Raw genomic sequence first — 14,248 nt, forward strand, 5'->3', positions numbered from 1 at the left:
CCACTAAGGTGTTGATATGAGGCAGTGGGAAATTATCTTTTGGGCTGGCTTTATTCAAATCTCTGTAGTCTACACACATTCGTACTTTTCCATCCTTCTTTGGGACGAGAACGATGTTGGCTACCCACTCTGAGTATTTTACCAGCTTTAAAAATCCAGCATCAAACTGCTTCTTAACCTCTTCTTTTATTTTTAGCAAGATGCCGGGCCTCATTCATCGGAGTTTTTGCTGAACTGGCTTACATTCTTCCCTTATGAGGAGTCGGTGCACCACGATATCAGTGTTCAACCCGGGCATATCTTGGTATGACCATCCGAAGACATCTTTGAATTCTTGAAGTAATTCGATAAGGTCTCGCTTCATCTCCATAGTGATACAAGTTCCGATCTTCACCTCTTGTCCCTCTCCTAAGTTCACAATTTCTACTGATTCTTTGTGAGGTAGGATTTTTTTCTCGTCTTGTTCTACCATCCTCAACAAATTAGGAAATAGGTTACAGCCTTGGTCATCTTCGAAATCCTGAGAATCCTCAATACACATATCTCGCTCAAAAAGAGATTCTGAGCCGCTAGCAGTGTCACTCATATCATTGATATCTGGGGACCTGTTATGAGGATGAAGGAAGATACAAAGAATCAAAAGAATTTAAAAACACTTATCTGTATGGTATGATTATGAATGAAGAATGAAAGAATATTTAGAAGAATGTTCGAAGAACAAAAGAATCCAAAAATAACCATTTGTATAATATGATTATGAATGAAATTGAAAGAATGAAAGAACATCTGCTCAAAATGATAATAACTATGCATTTCATTAAAATAACGTTTTTAAACATAAGCTTATTTCCTAAAAGATTCTTATTACTCCTAGGCCTAGAGCAATAAGTGTGTTTTGGACATTACTCTGAGTCAGTTCTAAAAACTACAGGAATCTCTTCCGCAGTCAAGTTATCCAGAACACTTCCAGGTATGTAGGGGCAAATGCTCGACAAATTTTCTCCTTCAGTCTCTTCTTCGTATGTGGCATTAATGTCCAAGCTTTCCAACCTTTCTTTTATGGCCTCCTTTCTTGTCGTGCCTCTCTCAGAATGAATGATTCCTCCGGACACAAAAGTTTTTGATATATGGGGAAATATCATTGGCTCCCATTTGATTTCCTCCCCCGTTAACCGTGCTCTCATTCTTTCTTGATTCTTTTCCAGCTCTTTTTTCCTTTGTCTCGCATTCGACTTAAATCCTAAGCCGAAGTGGTCTCTCTTGTCCTTCAGTACTGGCGTGTGACAGCCCAAAATTTACCCTAGTCGGGAAGTGGTTTCGGGACCACAAAACCGATTCTTATAAATAATTAAAGATTATATTCTGTGTTTATGATGTGCGTAAATGCTTGTGTGATAGTTCCATACTTTAATTTGGTCAGTGTATGTGGAATTTATTAGTAGGGACTTATGTGAGACAATTTGGAAATATGCTAGGCAAGTGTTCAAGTGGCCCATTAATATATGTGGGAAAGTGTTTGTCCTTGCATGTCAAATTAGCCAAATTAAAGCATAGTGGCTGGCCATGCTATGGGTGGAAACATGTCACCAACATGTTATGCTAGTGATGTATGCTAAGAAAAATAAAATAAAGAGCATGGTAATTAAACAATGAAAGGAAGGATGATGAAAAAAAAAATGGTCTCATCCATACCCCCCTTGTTGCCGTGAGTTGAAGAAAGAAAACAAAAAAAATGTGTTCATTCTTGAACACCTTTGGCCGAATAGAGGAAAGAAAGGAAGGGGAAGAGCTTGAGAAAATCGGCTATGGTGGTTTGCTAGACTAAGGTATGTTTGATGTTGTTCTTGAGATGCATGCATGTTTTAGTAGTTGACTTGAGTTCTAAAAACCCATGGTTCAATTTTGTGGATTGATGATGATTTTGTGTTTTGCCATTGATGAGTGCTTGAGCTTTTTGATAGTTGTTGATGAAAAGTGAAAGATATGTTAAAGATTAATATGTTTTGTGTTGAAGTTTTTGGTGATTTTGAGTAGTTAGGGCTAAATTAAAAAAAAATAAATTTTTGAAGGACTCAAAGGTGAAATAAATGAAATGTATGGACTTATATGGGTACTAGGAAGATTCGGCCCTTAAGGAGTGTGACCAAACTTTGTGTATTTTGTGTTTTGTGGAATAAAGACTAAATTGTGAAAGTGCGAAATATTAGGGGTAAAAATGTAATTTACCCATTTATGCGTTATTAGACTAAATTGAATGAAAATATGTAAAAATGAGATTTATTTGAATATGTTAAGATCAAGAAACCAAGGAATTGGATTTAGATCGGGGAAAATCGAAAGTAGTTGAGTAACCGATCATTTAGTCGACGACATCCGAAGAAAGTTTATAAGCAATTAGATATTAAAATTTCGGAATAAATGTTAGCTATATATGCTGAAATGGAAATATGATAAATGTATATATAGCTGAAGGTGATATGTGTGAATTATATGTTAAATTAAGGCTTGGTAAGCTAGCTATTAAGGTGAAATGCTAATGTTAGTATTTGATTTGGTAATAATCTGTTTGGGGACAGCAGCAGTAAGGTGATTTTGGAAAATCGCCATAATTTGTAGGAGTTGAATTAGAAGCTGAGTGAATTATGCCATTAAATCTTGAAGAGTCTATTTTCTTACAAAAGAAACTATAAAAACAAAAGAGTTACCGATCTTGAGATATTTGAAGTATTGTGGGGCTGAGTCAAAATGACTACTAGATTCCCTGTTCTGTTTTTAGAAAATCATTATAAATTGTACAAAAATGATTATAAGATAAAATTTATATGCTTAGACTCGTTAATGAGTCTAGTTTCAAATGAGATCAACTACAACACATTTTGAATTCTGTAAAATGAGAAATTTGATTCGTAGTGAAGAGTGGTCAGAATAGTCGAACAGTGAAACAGAGGAAACTTTAAGAAAAATCTGGTATTGATTGGCCAAGCCTACAATTCTGAAAATTTTATGGATGAAAGATATACGAGTCTATATTCAGGGAAAATTAACGGCTAGTGATTTGGAGTTTTTTAGCTCCAGTTATAAACAATTTAGCGACTACTACTCAGGAAAACAGCTCGTAGTGAATATGTGATTTTGTTGTAAACATTAATGAAAATTTGCCAATGAGTTATTTATTGATTATTATAAAGCTTACTATAATCTATGTGTGTGAAAGTCAAATCAATATATATATTATTCTGAAAGTAATACTTGAATATTCGATTAATGACTATTTTAAATTTTGTCGAACTTAAGCTCAAGAGCAAAAGGGAACTAGATCCGATAAAGGCAAAGAAAAGATCACTGAGTAGCCGAGTTGGAACCGTCTTACCCAACACAAGGTAAGTCATTAAGCATGTAGTTGGTATTATTTCAAATGGTCATAATGTTTATGTATTGATGCTGAATGGAATGAATAAATATATATATATACATGTACGTATGTGATGATGAAATTGTTGAATGAAAAGAAAAGAGGTAAGATGTACTGAGTTGTTGATCTCGGCACTAAACGTGCGGGTATAACCATTTATGACCATGAGATTGGCGCTAAGTGCGCGGGATTAAATTGTACAGCACTAAGTGTGCGATTTGACTATGTTGCACTAAGTGTGCGAAATGAATATGATGCACTAAGTGTGCGAATTGACCATGCGGCACTAAGTGTGCGAGTTTGACTATGTAGCACTAAGTGTGCGATTTGATTACGTAGCACTAAGTGTGCGAGTTGATTATATAGCACTGAGTGTGCGGACTCAATATACATTCGTGAATCATTATGGACACTATGTGTGCGACACTATTGAGTCGATCGCGGACAGCGGATCGGGTAAGTGTCTTGAGTACATGGCTAATAGGTGCTATGCTTATACTTGGTGTTGAGCTCGGTAAGTTTGAACCTATGTGACAAATATACTTGAAGTCACGTACATAAAATTTATCGTAGGATGGGTGAAAGGCCGTTTAGTCGTTTGATTGTAACGAAAATAAATTGATTTATGAGAATGCTTCAATGTCCTATTGATGAGTATATGGAATGTGAATGCATGAATTGATATGAAATTGAATCGATAGGTTGGAGGAACTATGGTATGGTTCGGTATGGATGGAGTAAATTGTCTCGTTCCATTTTGTTTCCTCTTGTGATAATGTTATTGATGGATGGTAGTGCATTGCTTATGACTTACTGAGTTATAAACTCACTCGGTGTTTCCTTGTCACCCATTATAGGTTGCTTGGACTCATCTATTTTTGCGGGGTCAGGCCGTCATCGAAGTCATCACACCGGATAGCAAGTTTTGGTACCTTCTTCTTAGTTGGCTTAGAAGAACATTTTGGCATGTATAAGCTATTACGTTGTGTTTGAACTTTGGCATGTAAACTTTAAGCCATGCGAAAATGGCACGAATGTTCGATTGAGTGGGATCAAGGGTAGGCATGAAATGGACCTAGTTACTTTCGTAACAGATGCTGGCAGCAGCAGTGTCATGAGATTGAAAAATCACTAAAAATAGTAGGAGTGGAATTAATTGATGAATAAATTATGTAATCGAAGCTCGATGAGTCTGTTTTCATGAGGAAGTAACTAAAAGATCATATGAGCAGTATATTAAGAGATAATCATATTTTTGTGGGACAGGGCCAGAACGGTTTTTGGATTCCCTGCTCCGACTTTGGAAATTCATTATAAATTAACCAGAGATAATTAGGGGTCGTACCATATATGTATAGATTCCTCTCTGAGTCTAGTTTTCATAGAAACAAACGGAATCAGTATTGAAGCCCCGTGCAGGGAGATATCCAAGTTGTAATGGGCAAAGGTCAGTGTAGTCGACCCCTGAAACTTGGGAGACTTTGACTAATAAACTGTACTAATTGGCCCGACCAAAAATTCTAGAAAAAAATACATAGATGGGCACATGAGTCTAGTTTCTGGGAAAAATTACAAAACTTATTTTTGAGTTACGAAACTCAAGATATGATTTTTAAAACGACTAGTACACAGATTGGGCAGTGTCTGGAAAATAAATTTTATAAGGGGTTAAAGTCAGTTAACACCTCGTGTTCGACTCCGGTGTCGGTTTCGGGTTCGGGGTGTTACATTTGATTGGTATCAGAGCTATGGTTTAGTCGGTTCTAGGACTACCATAGCGCGTATGAGTCTAGCTATACATGCCGAATGTTAATGTTTAAATGTGTGATGACTTCTGACGGTTGAAATGTTTTTGTTTTGATTTGTAAATGGACCCCGGTGAAGAAAGAACCCTAGCGGATGACGTTGAGAGCGTAGCGGCTGCTCCTGCACAAGGGACGCCGCGACGCCTCCTGTTGAACCTCAGTCATCTGCGAATAATCAAGGTGAGGGGGCTAAACAAGCCTTCTTTACCATGATGAATGAGTGGGTCGCGCAATATGCCCGAACCAACCTGGCTGTCCAACAATTCCCAAATTTGAATAATCCACCCCAAGAGCCTGTAATGCCATCAGTCGCTGATCCTGTGAGGCTGAGTAAGCCACCTGTAGACTTGATTAGGAAGCGTGGGGCCGAGGAGTTCAAGGCCATAGTAACTGATGATGCCGAAAGGGCCGAGTTCTGGCTTGATAACACCATTCGGGTGTTCGATGAATTGTCATGCACACCTGACGAATGTCTAAAATGTGCTGTATCTTTGTTGCGAGACTCAGCCTACTATTGGTGGAGGACCTTGATTTCCATAGTCCCGAACGAGCAAGTAACTTGGGACTTCTTTCAAACGGAATTCCGAAAGAAATTTATTAGCCAACGGTTCATTGATCAGAAGCGTAAGGAGTTCTTGGAACTCAAGCAAGGCCGTATGACTGTATCTGAATACGAACATGAATTCGTAAGACTCAGTAGGTATGCCCGGGAGTGTGTAGCTGATGAGGTTGCTATGTGCAAAAGATTCGAGGAAGGATTGAATGAAGATTTAAAGCTACTAATGGGTATTTTGGAAATAAAAGAATTCGTAACACTAGTCGAACGAGCCTGCAAGGCGGAAGAACTTGGAAAGGAGAAGAGGAAGGCTGAATTTGAAGCTAGAGATTATCGTAAAAGATCGACGGGTAAAGCTCCGTTCTCAGCTGTAAAGAAGTTCAGGGAGGACATTAATAAGTCGAGGGCGACTGCGGGAATTTCCATCAGGGCAAGACCATCGATGGGCTCCCGAGCTACTTCGGTAGCTAGTGTGGGCAATAATCGTCACGAGAAACCTGAATGTCCCCAATGTGGAAGACGACACTTAGGTGAATGTTGGGGCAAGTCTACTAGCAGGGCCTGTTACGGATGCGGTTCGAAGGACCACTTCATTAGAGATTGCACGGAGCTGGATGAGAAGAATAAGATTCAAGGTGCAAGACCTAGTGGAGTGACATCTAGAGGTAGACCACCGAGAATTTTAGGAGGCAGGGGTGGTAGTCAGAGGGGGGCCTCTGATACGGCCGATCGAGCCGAGAACCGTACTCCTGCTAGAGCATATGCCATTCGCGCACGAGAGGAGGCATCCTCCCCCGACGTCATCACTGGTACCTTCACTCTCTTTGATACTAATGTGATTGCATTGATTGACCCTGGTTCTACTCATTCATATGTATGCGAAACCTTAGCAACCAGTAAGACTCTACCTGTTGAGTCTACTGAGCTCGTAATTCGAGTATCAAACCCTTTGGGTCAATGCGTACTTGTTGATAAAGTGTGTAAGAGATGCCCTCTAATAATCCGAGAATCCTGTTTTCCGGCCGATTTGATGCTTTTGCCGTTCGACGAGTTTGATGTTATTCTTGGTTTGGATTGGTTAACCGCGCATGATATGGTTTTGAATTGCAAAAGCAAGACTATTGATTTGAGGTGCGCAAATAACGAGATAATCCGAGTTGAGTTTGCGGACTTAAGGGGGTTGCCAGCTGTAATATCAGCAATGTTGGCCCAGAAATATGTGAGAAAAGGGTGCGAAGCATACCTTGCGTATGTGCTTGATGACAAAGAGTTAGAAAAGAAACCCGAATCGGTGCCGGTGGTTTGTGAATACCCGGATGTTTTTCCTGAAGAGTTACCGGGTTTGCCACCTGTTCGGGAGGTAGAGTTTGGTATTGAGCTTGTACCTGGAACTACGCCAATTTCGATCGCTCCGTATCGTATGGCACTAACCGAGTTAAAAGAGTTGAAAGCTCAGTTGCAAGAATTGACGGATAGAGGTTTCGCTCGACCGAGTTTCTCACCTTGGGGTGCACCAGTATTGTTCGTGAAAAAGAAGGACGGAACCATGAGGTTGTGCATTGACTATCGTCAACTGAATAAAGTGACGATAAAGAATAAGTATCCGTTACCGCGTATTGATGATCTGTTCGATCAATTAAAGGGAGCATCGGTGTTTTCAAAGATAGATTTGAGATCAGGTTATTATCAGTTGCGGATTCGAGATTCGGACGTACCCAAAACTGCTTTCAGAACGGGGTACGGTCACTACGAGTTCTTAGTGATGCCGTTTGGGCTCACTAATGCCCCTGTGGTGTTTATGGATTTGATGAATCGGATCTTCAGGCCGTATTTGGATCGGTTCGTAGTTGTGTTTATTGATGACATCTTGGTCTATTCAAGAGATGAGACCGAACATGCTGAGCATCTGAGGCTAGTGTTGCAAATTTTGCGGGATAAGCAGTTATATGCTAAGTTCAGTAAGTGTGAGTTCTGGTTAAGAGAGGTTAGCTTCTTGGGTCATGTGGTATCCGCATCGGGTATTCGAGTTGACCCGAGCAAAATTTCAGCCATACTTATCTGGAAGCCTCCGAGAAATGTTACCGAAGTCCGGAGCTTTCTAGGGCTCGCCGGTTATTACCGACGATTTGTCAAAGGTTTCTCGATGATAGCCACACCAATGACGAAGTTACTTCAAAAGGATGTTAAGTTCGAATGGACGGAGAAATGTCAGAAAAGCTTCGATCAACTGAAAACTCATTTGACTGAAGCTCCAATTTTGGTGCAACCCGAATCGGGTAAAGAGTTTGTCATTTATAGTGACGCATCCCTACTTGGGTTGGGTTGCGTATTGATGCAAGAAGGTCGAGTTGTGGCCTATGCGTCGAGACAATTGAAGCCACACGAGAGAAATTATCCGACCCATGATCTCGAACTAGCCGCCATTGTGTTTGCATTGAAAATATGGCGACATTATTTGTTTGGTGAGAAGTGCCATGTGTTTTCGGATCACAAAAGTCTCAAATATTTGATGACTCAACGAGACTTGAATCTGCGACAAAGACGTTGGCTTGAGTTGTTGAAAGATTACGAGCTTGTCATTGATTACCACCCGGGAAAGGCTAATGTGGTTGCGGACGCCTTAAGCCGGAAATCACTGTTTGCTTTGCGAGCGATGAATGTACACTTGTCTGTTCTACCTGACAATGTGTTAGTAGCTGAATTAAAAGCCGAACCATTATTGACTCATCAAATTCGTGAAGCTCAGAAAGTCGATGATGAATTGGTTGCAAAACGAGCTGAGTGTGTTCCGAACAAGGAATCGGAGTTTCAGATTGATGATGATGGTTGTTTGAGGTTTAGAAGTCGTTTGTGTGTTCCAAGGAATTCGGAACTCATTCCGATGATTCTGAACGAAGCCCATTGTAGCCGAATGTCAATTCACCCGGGGAGCACGAAAATGTACAACGACTTGAAACGTCGGTTTTGGTGGCATGGTATGAAACGAGACATCTCTGACTTTGTTTCGAGATGTTTAATATGTCAACAAGTGAAAGCGGAACATCAAGTGCCTTCAGGGTTACTTCAGCCGATCATGATACCCGAGTGGAAATGGGACCGAGTCACAATGGACTTTGTGTCCGGACTGCCATAGTCCGCAAGTAAGAAGGATGCGATTTGGGTTGTTGTTGATAGGCTGACTAAGTCGGCTCACTTTATCCCCGTGCGTACGGATCTTTCATTGGATAAACTAGCCGAATTGTATGTCTCTCAGATTGTGAGATTACATGGAGTACCTATTTCTATCGTGTCGGATAGAGATCCGAGATTCATTGGGCCGTACGAAATCTCCGAACGAGTTGGTCCAGTTGCGTATCGATTGATTTTGCCCCCTGAACTTGAAAAGATCCATGACGTCTTTCATGTTTCGATGCGTCGACGCTATAGATCTGATCCATCGCACATAATTAGCCCATCAGAGGTTGAAATTCAAGCCGATATGAGTTATGAAGAAGAACCGATGCGTATCCTAGCTCGTGAAGTGAAGGAGTTACGAAACAAAAGAGTTCCGCTAGTAAAGGTGTTATGGCTCAAACACGGGATCGAGGAAGCTACTTGGGAAACCGAGAGCTCGATGAAAGAACGATACCCAAACCTATTTACCGGTAAGATTTTCGGGGACGAAAATTTCTTAAGTGGGGGAGAGTTGTGACAGCCCAAAATTTACCCTAGTCGGGAAGTGGTTTCGGGACCACAAAACCGAGTCTTATAAATAATTAAAGATTATATTATGTGTTTATGATGTGCGTAAATGCTTGTGTGATAGTTCCATACTTTAATTTGGTCAGTGTATGTGGAATTTATTAGTAGGGACTTATGTGAGACAATTTGGAAATATGCTAGGCAAGTGTTCAAGTGGCCCATTAATATATGTGGGAAAGTGTTTGTCCTTGCATGTCAAATTAGCCAAATTAAAGCATAGTGGCTGGCCATGCTATGGGTGGAAACATGTCACCAACATGTTATGCTAGTGATGTATGCTAAGAAAAATAAAATAAAGAGCATGGTAATTAAACAATGAAAGGAAGGGTGATGAAAAAAAATGGTCTCATCCATACCCCCCTTGTTGCCGTGAGTTGAAGAAAGAAAACAAAAAAATGTGCTCATTCTTGGACACCTTTGGCCGAATAGAGGAAAGAAAGGAAGGGGAAGAGCTTGAGAAAATCGGCTATGGTGGTTTGCTAGACTAAGGTATGTTTGATGTTGTTCTTGAGATGCATGCATGTTTTAGTAGTTGACTTGAGTTCTAAAAACCCATGGTTCAATTTTGTGGATTGATGATGATTTTGTGTCTTGCCGTTGATGAGTGCTTGAGCTTTTTGATAGTTGTTGATGAAAAGTGAAAGATATGTTAAAGATTAATATGTTTTGTGTTGAAGTTTTTGGTGATTTTGAGTAGTTAGGGCTAAATTAAAAAAAAAATAAATTTTTGAAGGACTCAAAGGTGAAATAAATGAAATGTATGGACTTATATGGGTACTAGGAAGATTCGGCCCTTAAGGAGTGTGACCAAACTTTGTGTATTTTGTGTTTTGTGGAATAAAGACTAAATTGTGAAAGTGCGAAATATTAGGGGTAAAAATGTAATTTACCCATTTATGCGTTATTAGACTAAATTGAATGAAAATATGTTAAAATGAGATTTATTTGAATATGTTAAGATCAAGAAACCAAGGAATTGGATTTAGATCGGGGAAAATTGAAAGTAGTTGAGTAGCCGATCATTTAGTCGACGACATCCGAAGAAAGTTTATAAGCAATTAGATATTAAAATTTTGGAATAAATGTTAGCTATATATGCTGAAATGGAAATATGATAAATGTATATATAGCTGAAGGTGATATGTGTGAATTATATGTTAAATTAAGGCTTGGTAAGCTAGCTATTAAGGTGAAATGCTAATGTTAGTATTTGATTTGGTAATAATCCGTTTGGGGACAGCAGCAGTAAGGTGATTTTGGAAAATCGCCATAATTTGTAGGAGTTGAATTAGAAGCTGAGTGAATTATTCCATTAAATCTTGAAGAGTCTATTTTCTTACAAAAGAAACTATAAAAACAAAAGAGTTACCGATCTTGAGATATTTGAAGTATTGTGGGGCTGAGTCAAAATGACTACTAGATTCCCTGTTCTGTTTTTAGAAAATCATTATAAATTGTACAAAAATGATTATAAGATAAAATTTATATGCTTAGACTCCTTAATGAGTCTAGTTTCAAATGAGATCAACTACAACACATTTTGAATTCTGTAAAATGAGAAATTTGATTCGTAGTGAAGAGTGGTCAGAATAGTCGAACAGTGAAACAGGGGAAATTTTAAGAAAAATCTGGTATTGATTGGCCGAGCCTAAAATTCTGAAAATTTTATGGATGGAAGATATACGAGTCTATATTCAGGGAAAATTAACGGCTAGTGATTTGGAGTTTTGTAGCTCCAGTTATAAACAATTTAGCAACTACTACTCAGGAAAACAGCTCGTAGTGAATATGTGATTTTGTTGTAAACATTAATGAAAATTTGCCAATGAGTTATTTATTGATTATTATAAAGCTTACTATAATCTATGTGTGTGAAAGTCAAATCAATATATATATTATTCTGAAAGTAATACTTGAATAGTCGATTAATGACTATTTTAAATTTTGTCGAACTTAAGCTCAAGAGCAAAAGGGAACTAGATCCGATAAAGGCAAAGAAAAGATCACTGAGTAGCCGAGTTGGAACCGTCTTACCCAACACAAGGTAAGTCATTAAGCATGTAGTTGGTATTATTTCAAATGGTCATAATGTTTATGTATTGATGCTGAATGGAATGAATAAATATATATATATATATACATGTACGTATGTGATGATGAAATTGTTGAATGAAAAGAAAAGAGGTAAGATGTACTGAGTTGTTGATCTCGGCACTAAACGTGCGGGTATAACCATTTATGACCATGAGATTGATGCTAAGTGCGCGGGATTAAATTTTACAGCACTAAGTGTGCGATTTGACTATGTTGCACTAAGTGTGCGAAATGAATATGATGCACTAAGTGTGCGAATTGACCATGCGGCACTAAGTGTGCGAGTTTGACTATGTAGCACTAAGTGTGCGATTTGATTACGTAGCACTAAGTGTGCGAGTTGATTATATAGCACTGAGTGTGCGGACTCAATATACATTCGTGAATCATTATGGACACTATGTGTGCGACACTATTGAGTCGATCGCGGACAGCGGATCGGGTAAGTGTCTTGAGTACATGGCTAATAGGTGCTATGCTTATACTTGGTGTTGAGCTCGGTAAGTTTGAACCTATGTGACAAATATACTTGAAGTCACGTACATAAAATTTATCGTAGGATGGGTGAAAGGCCGTTTAGTCGTTTGATTGTAACAAAAATAAATTGATTTATGAGAATGCTTCAATGTCCTATTGATGAGTATATGGAATGTGAATGCATGAATTGATATGAAATTGAATCGATAGGTTGGAGGAACTATGGTATGGTTCGGTATGGATGGAGTAAATTGTCTCGTTCCATTTTGTTTCCTCTTGTGATAATGTTATTGATGGATGGTAGTGCATTGCTTATGACTTACTGAGTTATAAACTCACTCGGTGTTTCCTTGTCACCCATTATAGGTTGCTTGGACTCATCTATTTTTGCGGGGTCAGGCCGTCATCGAAGTCATCACACCGGATAGCAAGTTTTGGTACCTTCTTCTTAGTTGGCTTAGAAGAACATTTTGGCATGTATAAGCTATTACGTTGTGTTTGAACTTTGGCATGTAAACTTTAAGCCATGCGAAAATGGCACGAATGTTCGATTGCGTGGGATCAAGGGTAGGCATGAAATGGACCTAGTTACTTTCGTAACAGATGCTGGCAGCAGCAGTGTCATGAGATTGAAAAATCACTAAAAATAGTAGGAGTGGAATTAATTGATGAATAAATTATGTAATCGAAGCTCGATGAGTCTGTTTTCATGAGGAAGTAACTAAAAGATCATATGGGTAGTATATTAAGAGATAATCAGATTTTTGTGGGACAGGGCCAGAACGGTTTCTGGATTCCCTGCTCCGACTTTGGAAATTCAATATAAATTAACCAGAGATAATTAGGGGTTGTACCATATATGTACAGATTCCTCTCTGAGTCTAGTTTTCATAGAAACAAACGGCATCAGTATTGAAGTCCCGTGCAGGGAGATATTCAAGTCGTAATGGGCAAAGGTCAGTGTAGTCGACCCCTGCAACTTGGGAGACTTTGACTAATAAACTGTACTAATTGGCCCGACCAAAAATTCTAGAAAAAAATACATAGATGGGAACATGAGTCTAGTTTCTGGGAAAAATTACAAAACTGATTTTCGAGTTACGAAACTCAAGATATGATTTTTATAACGACTAGTACACAGATTGGGCAGTGTCTGGAAAATAAATTTTATAAGGGGTTAAAGTCAGTTAACACCTCGTGTTCGACTCCGGTGTCGGTTTCGGGTTCGGGGTGTTACATGGCGTTTTTGAAGATGTCTTCCAAGTCCTCTTCGGGTAGGGCCCCTTTTCCAACCATCAACTGTAGACTCATCCTCGTAGTTTTGGATAATTTTGGCATCAGAATCTTGCTTCCCTCAGTGATGAACGTCACATTAACAAATTCCAAAGACCGAAATGAGCATTCGATTGCTTCATCATCTGTCTCCAAATAAGGCGCAATACTTCTTACAACTGCAATGATATCCTCTTCAGCATTTATCGTTATCAATCGCCCCTCTGATACTAACTTCAACTTTTGATGCAACGATGAAGGCACTGCCCCAGCTGAATGTATCCAGGGTCTCCCCAATAAGCAGTTGTATGAGGGCTTGATATCCATCACCAGAAAATCCACCTCATATATGTTTGGCCCGATCAGAAGAGGTACCCCGATTCTACCTATCACTCTCCTCTCCGTACTATCGAATGCTTTCACTATGTTCTGGCACTCTTTCATGTGAGAACTGTCTATGGGTAATCTATTTAGTGTAGTCAATGGTAGGACGTTCAAGGCTGACCCGTTGTCAATCAGTATGCCTGGCAGCGTATATCCTTTACAGCGCGTGGTGATGTGTAAAGCTTTAGTCGACCCCCTACCACCGGGTGGTATCTCATCGTCATTGAAGAAAATAAAGTTATCGGCACTTATGTTGCTAACTAAGTGGTCTAGCTTGTTGATGGAGATATCATTGGAAACATGTGTTTCATTCAAGACTTTCATCAGTGCGCTGCGATGGACTTCTGAACTTAGGAGTAAGGCCAGCACCGAGATACGAGCTGGTTTTTTTTGTAGCTGTTCCACCACAGTGTACTCGCTGTGCTTTAGGAATTTTAAAAACTCTTTAGCCTCTTCCTCGTTAACTGGCTCATTAACAGAAAGTTCAGATTTGGTCGCCCTTTTCTT

The sequence above is a fragment of the Gossypium hirsutum genome, chromosome A13 (genome assembly GCF_007990345.1).
Source record: "Gossypium hirsutum isolate 1008001.06 chromosome A13, Gossypium_hirsutum_v2.1, whole genome shotgun sequence".
Classification (NCBI taxonomy): Eukaryota; Viridiplantae; Streptophyta; class Magnoliopsida; order Malvales; family Malvaceae; genus Gossypium; species Gossypium hirsutum.